Here is a 10,522-nt window from a genome sequence, read left to right as displayed (position 1 = left end):
ATATTTGCTTTACCAAAGTAACAAAAGATTTGAAAAACAAATTTAAATAACTTAAAGGCAAAGAAATTCACATTGTCTATTATCAGTAGCCACATTGCAAAAAAACTTTGTTCTCTCTCTCTTTTTGTTTTTTGTTTGTTTTTTTTTTAATGTGGAGGATAATTGCTTTACAATGTTGTGTTGGTTTCTGCCGAACAATATGTGAAACAGCCATAAATATACATATGTCCCCTCCCCCTTGAACTTCCCTCACATGCCTCCCACCCCATCCACACACACAGAGCACCAAGTTGAGCTCCCTGTTTTATAAGCAGCTTCTCACTAGCTAGTTATTTTACATACGGACGTGTATATGTTTTAATACTACTCTCTCAATTCTTCCCACCCTCTCCTTTCCCTACTGTGTCCACAAGTCTGCTCTCTATGGCTGTGTCTCTTTTCCTGCCCTGCAAATAAGTTCATCAGTACCATTTTTCTACATTCCAAATACATCTGTTTATATATGGTGTTTGTTTTTCTCTTCTGACTTATTTCACTCTGTAAAACAGTCTGCCTCACTAGCACTGACTCAGATTTGTTCCTTTTTATGCTGAGTAATATTCCATTGTATGTATATACCACAACTTCTTTATCCATTCATCTGTCGAGGGGCATCTAGGTTGCTTCCGTGTACTGGCTATTGTAAATAGTGCTGCAATGAACTTTGGGGTATAGATGTCTTTTTTAATTATGTTTTTTTCAGGATATATGCCCAGTAGTGACGTTGGTGGGTCATATGGTAGCTTTAGACTTACCCGATGGCTCAGATGTTAAAGAATCTGTCTGCAATGCAAGAGAGACCCAGATTGGATCCCTGGGTCAGGAAGATCCCTTGGAGAAGGGAATGGCTACCCACTCTAGTATTCCTAGTTGGTAAATCCCATGGACAGAGGAGCCTGGCAGAATATAGTCCAGGGGTTCGCAAATAGTCAGACATGACTGAGTGACTAACACTTCACTTCACTTCATCATGGGAACTATATTCCCACCAACTGTGCAAGAGGTTCCCTTTTCTCCACATCCTCTCCAGCATTTATTGTTTGTAGATTTTTTGATGATGGCCATTCTGACTGGTATGAGGTGAGATCTCATTATTATTTTGATTTGCATTTCTCTGATAAAGAGTGATATTGGGCATTTTTTCATGTGTTTATTGGCCATCTGTATGTCTTCTTTGGGGAAAGGTCTGTTTAGGTCTTCTACCCATTTTTTGGTTTGGTCATTTATTTTTCTGATATTGAACTGCACGAGCTGCTTGTATATTTTGGAGATTAATCCTTTGTCAGTTTCTTCATTTTGAAGTATCGTATCCCATTCTGGGGGTTGTCTTTTCATCTTGTTTATGGTTTCCTTTGCTGGGCAAAAGCTTTTAAATTTAAGTAGGTCCCTTTTGTTTATTTTTGCTTTTATTTCCATTACTCTAGGAGGTAGGTTATACAGGATCTTGCTTCAACTTTTGTCAAAGAGTGTCAAGAAAACTGTTCTCTTAACCCAGAGAGAAAAGCTAATTCCAGTCTGATACCAGCTTATTGTTAATAACAAAATTTGTTTATCTAGGTAATCTTAATTATCTTAGATTTAGAAGGGCCTTTCTGTAAATCTTGAAGAGGTGATAGTATTTTTTTTATTTTTATTTTTTGCAAAGGCATCAGAGTGAGACTATAGCTGCTGATGACAAAAGGCTTAGGAAGGTACATTTAAAACCTGATTATATCCACACGACAAAGTAACTTGGTCACTGAGGTGACATGTAACAGTTTAACGTAATAACTAGAATTATGACTGATAACATTTTACCAGGACCTATCAGAACTTTATGAATTCTATATAATTTCTAGAATATCTGTATTAGTAACATTTACCATATGATATAACCTTATTGAGAAGATTTATGACTTATTTGGCAGTATTTCCCATGTAACTTTAGCATACCAAATGAACCTAATTAGTTTAATATCTTTCTTTGGGATGGTTCAAGGGCCTTCTGAGGCACCACAAACTTAACTAGAGGTCAAAAGAAGTTCATTGGAATTTGATTTTGGGAAATTCTGTCAAAACGCATCAAAGGGTTTAGAACACTGTCAGATAAGATCATAGGTCACTATGAAACAATAGTATTCACTTAGACAAAGTAACAATAAAGATTTAAGAAGCTAATACAGAACATATCATTTAAGAGGTAAAGAAACTTAATATCTGTTATCAAAGGCAGTTCAACATCCCCAGAAAACTTGTACCATGCATAGAACTCTTTTCACAGGATCCACTTTCCACAAACCTTTCTTATCACTCTATATTCATCACTTTATTTTCCCATTCAGAAACAGACACATGTAAGTCAGATCTACTTTCTTGTTCCTTAATAAAATGCAATTCCATTCCTCATGACTTATTTACTGAAAACATACATCTACTTTCCTTAAGCAACTGTAAACTGTCCTTTATATTAGCATTCTGCTGATTGGTGAACATAAATACCAGTGATAATTTGTAAAACTTTTTAAAGAACATCTCAGGATGATACCAAACATATCCCATAATAGTTCTAAGTGTTTTGTTCCTCTGTTTTAAAAAACAAAAGGTCAGTGTTTAGTAATTATTGTTTCAGCATCTTATTTTATTTGGAAATGGACTAATTATTTAAACTTTCATCATTTAACTTAATTTAGTACAACTCTAGAAATGCAGGTCATCAAAACCTGGAGAAACTATTTTAAGTAGAAATTCATAAAGCATAATCATTCCTACACCTCTTCTCTCATTTACATTTTCTTTCCTTAAAAGTTTCTTAATACCAAGTTATTTTGTAAAGTGCGTTCAATATCTGGCCCAAATATGGACTATGCTGCTGCCAGAAACCAATTGCCCTTTACATTTCTATGTTCTTTAGCCCATTATATTTCCCAAAACTTTATTGTCTGGGTGGGTCCCTGAATTTTGGAAGGATTAATCTCCCATCCCAAGCATCAGGATCCCAGTCTACCCCTGCCTTAGGTATTACCAGATGAACTTTCTTTTATGTTAACCTCACTGGGCCACTTTTGACATTTAGCTTACCTAAACTTTATGGCAGCTTTTTCATCTGCCAACTGAAATGTGGAGATTAGGTCAGCTAAAATATAATTTTGACATGGACAATTGTCTTAGCAAATCACATAATTATTTCTGCAATTGTGACTTCTCTTCAGCCAATTTTAATTTTTGGTTTCATGTACCTTACAGTAGACTAAGAGACACATTCTTATCCTTTCTAAACTGATGCACACCCCAAGCATACAATAACTTCAAAATGCTCAGCCTGCTTTAATTCAGAGTCCCAACTTTCACACAATCCAGTGGGGGTGCCCTATTCAGTAGTTAATGAGCACTAAGGGAAATCTTCCCATTCGGGAATGAAAACTTCATTAATTTTAACCTCTTTCCTATGAGAGTGGCATTTTGTTTCACAAATCCTGCTCACAGTGATAATTTATGTTTTGCCAAAAGTTTTACTTTTGTTTTAGGTTCAAAGGATTCATAAACAAAAGAAACCACTTGTTACACGCAATTTCAATATTTAATAGAGGATTATTTAACTTAATTTCAATATACAGTCTTTAAAAGAAAAGAGAAATAGAAACAATAGAGAAGAGTAACAGCACATACATCACCAAATTGGACCAGTCCGCATCCAGCCTTGAACAGCATGCTGGGAAGTCTCAAAGAACAGCAATCTGGAGTCTCATTGGGGAAAAGGTGCCATGCAGCGCATCCGCTCCACGGGTGAAACTTCAAATTGCAGTTTGGGGGGTTTCCACTTATAATCCTAAGCTGCAAACTGATAACATCATCAGTGTGCATGCAAAAATGCAGCTCTGCTTTTACTTTAGCATTTGTACAGTGCTCTTTGTTTTTTCTTTGAGTCATGGGATTTTGTTAAACTCCCAGCAAGGTTGGCCAGACCTCCAGGGCTCAAGAATTCTAAGACTCACTCCCTTTCTTATCTACAGTGCCGCCTGACCAGCTGTGCTTATGGGCAGGCATGGAATCAGGGCAGTGTCCAAGCAGGCCAGAAGCAAGGTCAAAGGCCTGCTCTCCCGCTTCTGAAGCCTGAACAAGATTTCATCCATTCTAATTTCCCTATAGTTACTAATTAAGAAAGTTAATTAATCTCCCTAAAACTCAGCTTCCTTACCACTAAAATGGGACTCTGTATAGCAGTACTTTGCTCAACATTCCAAATGTATTCTCTCACCCACCCACCCTTGCACAGAAGCTATAGAAGATGTATTTGTTATTACTGTTTCTGATTTACATATTAAAAAACTGAGATTTAGAGATGATAAGTAGCTTGCATTAGTTAAGCTGCTAGTAACATGTGATTCTAAGCCATAGCTGTCCAGGTATCAAGTCACTGCTATCAAATAGTATACCACAGGGACAGAGATCCAGATTGAAAGATTAGCAACCTTCTTCCTAGCTTTAAAATTTGACTATTCTACTTAATGGTCACTATACTTTTTTACAATTCTGATCTTTCCACGTAAGAAAAAAGTTCCTATTTAATCTTTGAGATGGCTTATCTTTCCCATAAAACTATATCTTCTCATTCTTCCCCCCTCTTATATGTTCCACCTTTTAAATGGTAATTTTTCAAATGTAGGCCTCACCACTGATAACTGTGTTGACTACCTATAATATAGGAAATATTGCAAACTTCATTATGAGTTGTATTGGTTTCCTTTCGGTAATACAGAACATGTACATAAAATGTTGATCAATATATCAATTTGCCTTCACTTATATTCAAATGGCTACTATCTGAATGTTTTTGCTCCCCCCCCATTCAAATATTGACATTATAACCCCCAAAAATGATAGTAGGAGGCAAAGTCTCTGGGAGGTGCTTTGGGAATGGGATTAGTGTCTTTATCAAAGTGACCAGAGAGCTCCCTTTCCTCTTCCACCATGTGAGGACACACAATAAGAGGTACCATCTATGGACCAGAAAGTAGGCCTTCACTAGACACCAAATCTGCTGGTGCCCTGATCTTGAAATTCCAGCCTCCAGCTCTGTGGGAAATCAATTTCTGCTCTATCAACCACCCAGTCTTTATATAGCAGCTCCAACAGGCTAAGACACAGATATCTTTACCAGTAGTTCCTAATGAAAAAGGAGTATATGTTCTAGAGATAGAAAATGATTATTGGGTAATTGCTTTTCAGAAAACAAATTTAAAGGTATGTCTAATGTACTAAACTCTCAGTACTCAGTCTGAGTACTGAGTCTCATGTCTAATGTACTAACGTCTCAGTACTCAGACTCAGTACTAATGTCTAAAGTACTTAATCTAACAGTGAGTACTAGTGCAACTAAAACTTTGGACCAGATAGAAAACATTTATAAATAAGGGAAGCAGAATCAGAAAACAACATGATAAAAGTAGGCATGATGGCATATTTATTTGAAAATTTCTTCAAGACAGGATACAATGGCCACATAAAAACCTTACCTTACCCTGTACTGTCAGCTTTGGGCACAAAGCCATATGTTGCTATATAAAAACTTATATTAAGTAAAATTAATACTAACCTTTCAAAGTCGCATTAGCCATGTTTTAAATGCTTAGCAGTCAATTTTTTGTGGCTCCCATCACGATGCAGATATATATATATATCTCCCATGCAGATATAGAATATTTCCATCATTGCCGAAAGTTCTATTAGATAATGTTGATCTAGTCTAAGTTGTCATTTAAATGAGATTATAAGCTCACGCAGAGGGGTAGAGTAAACAATCACTGTTAAAGATGTAAGAAAAATAGAATACTAAAAAATAATCTGTATGTTGGTGACATTTATTGATACTTTGAAAGCCCCCCACTTTCTATTAGTATTTTATATTGTTGGAACAAGTATAACAGGACTCCAATTACTTTATCTTTTGAACATAAAATAGCTGTGACAGAAGATAGCTCAACAGCTCATTGTTTGGAGAATATGTCAGGCACACAGGACAGACACACACACAGAACAATTTGTCATGAGAAAAACTTTTAAAATTAGGTATATTTTTAACAAGACACCTGTCTACTATGGAATGTGATACAATCCACACATACTGAGAAAGTGGCAAGTTTTTGTCTGTTACATTTTTTTTTAATGACCTAATTGAAAACGACTGGCAGGACTTAATGATACATTATAGATGTAATGTAAGGTGCTTTAAATTAATTCAACATTGCTTAACCACTAAAATGATTAATGATTACTCAATCAAATCATACACTCAACCCTCACCCCAATTTTTGCCACCCTCCCAGGAAATCTGTTCCGAATTTGTGGTAAGACCAACCACAAGGCAACATCCAGAAAAAATGACAATAACATTGTCACAAGGTAGGAATTGTCAAGTGTGTAAAAAAGCAGTGTTATTTTTTTTCCTCTAGAAATGTGTCATACATCACTTTTCTTCATGAAGTTCATTAATGTCTATGAAGCAATAACACACTGGATTTAAAAAATTCTTCTAAAATCAAAGGATAGTCATGATTAGAGCTGTTCCTTGCCTTTGGGGAGTAAAGAGAAGATAGGCATTGAGAACACCAGGAAATCTGAGCTAAAACTAAACTCTATGATGTTGCATTTTCAGTTTTGTTTTCTGAGCCACGAGGGGCCATGCTTTGAATCTAGGGGGCCTGGTTAACTAACACTCATCACCTTGAGCTTAGAGGCCAGCTTTTATGTATTTCCAGGTGCTGGCTGCTTCGTTAAATCTGGGAGTGCCCTCAAACTTATAAACCCTAAGCATTCCACACCTGGCATGTGGGACACTAGTATATTAGTAACATGTATGAATTTAGGGAATCCATATCTTTTCTCTGAATTTAGAATCCAACAATGATTAAATCATAGTGTAAGAAAACTGAAATATTCACGATGAGGTATTTTTCAAAGCAACTGTTTAATCCATTTATTTTACACCTTAAAAGCCACGTAATAAAATTGAGGTTTCCTTTTTTATTATATGTTCACGTTGCATGTTTATTGTGGTCTTGGGGATAACTGAGGGCAACTCCATTTACCAGATGGTACTGGATACCAGGAATTACATTTCAAACTAGAGAGAAAAAGTCTTCACCCAGCTGAGTACTGCTTTTGTGTGAATGTGTATGTGGGCGGGGGGGTGGGGGCGCTTGTTTGCTTATACTGTACACAGCACATCTGGTCTATTGACTCTGCTTATGAATTACGTAAGGAGATATCTAACTAATGCTATAGTAGCATAGTCCCATATAACATACTAAGGGTAATTTTTTTTAAACGACTGAATTTCTATCTAATTTATTTGAAAGGCAATACACTTTAAGTTGTTAAAAAACCTTACCCTTAAAAAACCTTACCCTAATCTATGAGCCTGGGACTCTTTTCTCTATATGGCAGGGTCCTTGACTGATTTCCTCTCTCAAGTTTGGCAGTATTTGGACCCCTACAGACTTTATAGAGCCAAGGGACTACCAAATCCATCAGAAATAGCACTTTTCACTGGCCACGCAGTGTTGAATGAATATGTGGAGGCAATTCAATTCATGGTTCCTAAAACTATCTATATTCTTTACTTGTTTAATCTTGCTAAAATTTACATGCTTTTTCAATTCACAACAATGTTTGGGGGAAATAGCAAGATTATGTAAAATGCTAGGCTTAAAGAACAGACGAAGAATGTTACTGGATGTTTTAATCTAATCCTGAACGAATGGAGAAAAAATAATTCTACAGTGAACCAAAGGTTGTCACCCTGAAACTCTAAAACAGAATTCTACCTCAAATATTGAATAGGTGATGACATTTAGCAGAACACCCATAATGGACAACACTAGAGTGTAGTTATTTTAAACTTTTATTTTTTATGAATAAGAGAGATTATAGCCTTTTAAAAGTAAGTAAAATATTTTTTTTTAACTATTCCATCTACCCTCCCCAAACAATATATTTATTTTAACATTTCTTATGTTTAAATATTTTATTTTTCAGGTTTTAGGTTTTGGAATTTTTGTTCTTTTTCTGTTGTTGTTTTTTTCTCTCCTGTGTTTTTGCTCAGAAACAACAACTTCTTGACTCTTTAAAGTGCTCTTTCACATTATGGTTATTCTGCATCATCTGACAACTTATCAGAAAAAAAAATTATGTCTTGCTTAATTTTTAATTCAGGATTTCTATATAATATATAACTTTAATGCCCTACAATTCCCATTTCTTGTTACAGATTTATTTAATTCTTTCTTAATGTATGTCAACAGTACAAAGTTAAGACCAGCTAATTCAAGTTTTAATTATCTAACTTACTGAGCAAACCTGGAAAAATTAATTCACTTTACTCATTGGCAAAATGATTACAGTAAGGGTTGTAATAATTTTTTTTTTAACTGAAAACAAATTTGTTCAGGAAGATGCACACTTCATAGACAGTGTATGGGTCATCACAGAGGGTAAGGGGCCTGAGACATAGGGTGATTAGTTTTTATGGGCTGGGTAATTTCATAGGCTAATGAGTGGGAGGATTATTCCAACTATTTGGGGGAAGGAGAGGAGATTTCCAGGAATTGGATCACTGCTCATATTTGGCCTTTTATGGTCAGCCTTAGAACTGTCCTGCTGCCTGTGGGTGTGTCATTTAGCATACTTATATATTACAATGAGGCTGAAGTTCTACGGGAAGTCAGATCTACCACCACCTTGGGCCTGGTTGATTCTAACCAGTTTTTTTCATATCCTCAATGGCTAATAGTTGTGCCCTGCTGACTTCCCTCCTGTCTCATTCCTTGCTCAAAGATTTTACTCCCATAATTTTATGGGAAGCAGGAGGACAATGGTTCATTAGAGCCCACAACAATGTCTGAAATATCCTAGTGACTAACTAACACAAGCTATTTAGATTCTGAATGAGCTTCATGAATTTTTACCTAACATATTGAAAAAAATTTGACATTTTTCTTCAAACAGCATGACAAATAGTAGTAAATTCACCATTTAATTGTATGCACTGAGGCACACAAATACACATGACTACATTAAAAAAAATTATGTTGGCCAAAACTACCATAAACTCCTCTAAGGAAAGTCAGGTTACCATTTAGTAGACCACTAGATTTTTAAGTAACCCAAAGTCTTATCATTTTACAGAAAATAAATTTAAGCTGAAAGCAAAGTTTTGCTTTTGTAGAATACTCAAAGTTTCCCTATTATCTGACATACATCTTTAGACATTGATTTATGACAAAAACCCAAGATCTATGTCCACTGATACTCTATTGAGATTGATTTCAGCTCTAATAAATACTATCTTAACAGTACATGATCTGTAATAGCAAAACGTAGAAACTATTTACATGCATCAACATTATTTTTGATAATTTAACAAAATCCAATGGTATATTTATAGGTCTACTGTTGCTGTTTAGTAACTAAGTTGTGTCTGACTCTTTGAGACCCTGAGAACTGAAACCCACCAGGCTCCTCTGTCTGTGTCATTTCCCAGGCAAGAACACTGGATTGGGTTGCTATCTCCCTCTCCAGGGGATCTTCCCAACCCACGGATCAAACCCTGCATTGGCAGGCAGATTCTTTACCGATGTGACACTTATAGGCCTATACTTACAGTAAATTTGAAATTGATATATCTGAATCTTTAGACTTGAAAACTTTTGCATCAAACGACTATATATTTCTGTGGTCATAGCCAGGTCTTATAAATTTATGTATAAGTAACGTCTATTTCCCAAAAAATGAAACACACTTTTTTTTTTAATCTTTATGTACCTTTCTATTCATTCATTGATTCAAAACATTTATGGAGCATTCTGCTAGGTGCTTAATATATCACAGGTATTATATATGTTTAGTAGACAGAAGAATACTTCAGTATTCTTGCCTTGAGAACCTCATGAACAGTATGAAAAAACAAAAAGATAGGACACTGAAAGATGAACTCCCAAGGTCAGTAGGTGCCCAATATGCTACTTCAGATCAGTGGAGAAATAACTTCAAAAAGAATGAAGAGATAGAGTCAAAGCAGAAATAATGCCCAGTTGTGCATGTGACTGGTGATGGACGTAAGGTCCGATGCTGTAAGAGCAGTATTGCATAGGAACCTGGAATGTTAGTTCCAAGAATGGGTGAATTTAACTCAGATGATCATTATATCTACTACTGTGAGCAAGAACCCCTTAGAAGAAATGGAGTAGCCATCATAGTCAACAAAAGAGTCTGAAATACAGTACGTGGATGCAATCTCAACAATGACAGAATGATCTCAGTTCGTTTCCTTGGCAAACCATTCAATATCATGGTAATCCAAGTCTATGCCCTGACCAATAATGCTGAAGATGCTGAAGGTGAATGGTTCTATGAAGACATACAAGACCTTTTAGAACTAACAACCCCAAATGATGTCCTTTTCATTATAGGGGAGTGGGATGCAAAGGTAGGAAGTCAAGAAACACCT

Source organism: Cervus canadensis, chromosome 3, assembly GCF_019320065.1.
Source record: "Cervus canadensis isolate Bull #8, Minnesota chromosome 3, ASM1932006v1, whole genome shotgun sequence".
In the NCBI taxonomy this organism is placed as follows: Eukaryota; Metazoa; Chordata; class Mammalia; order Artiodactyla; family Cervidae; genus Cervus; species Cervus canadensis.
Note: the sequence above shows the minus strand (reverse complement) of the source record.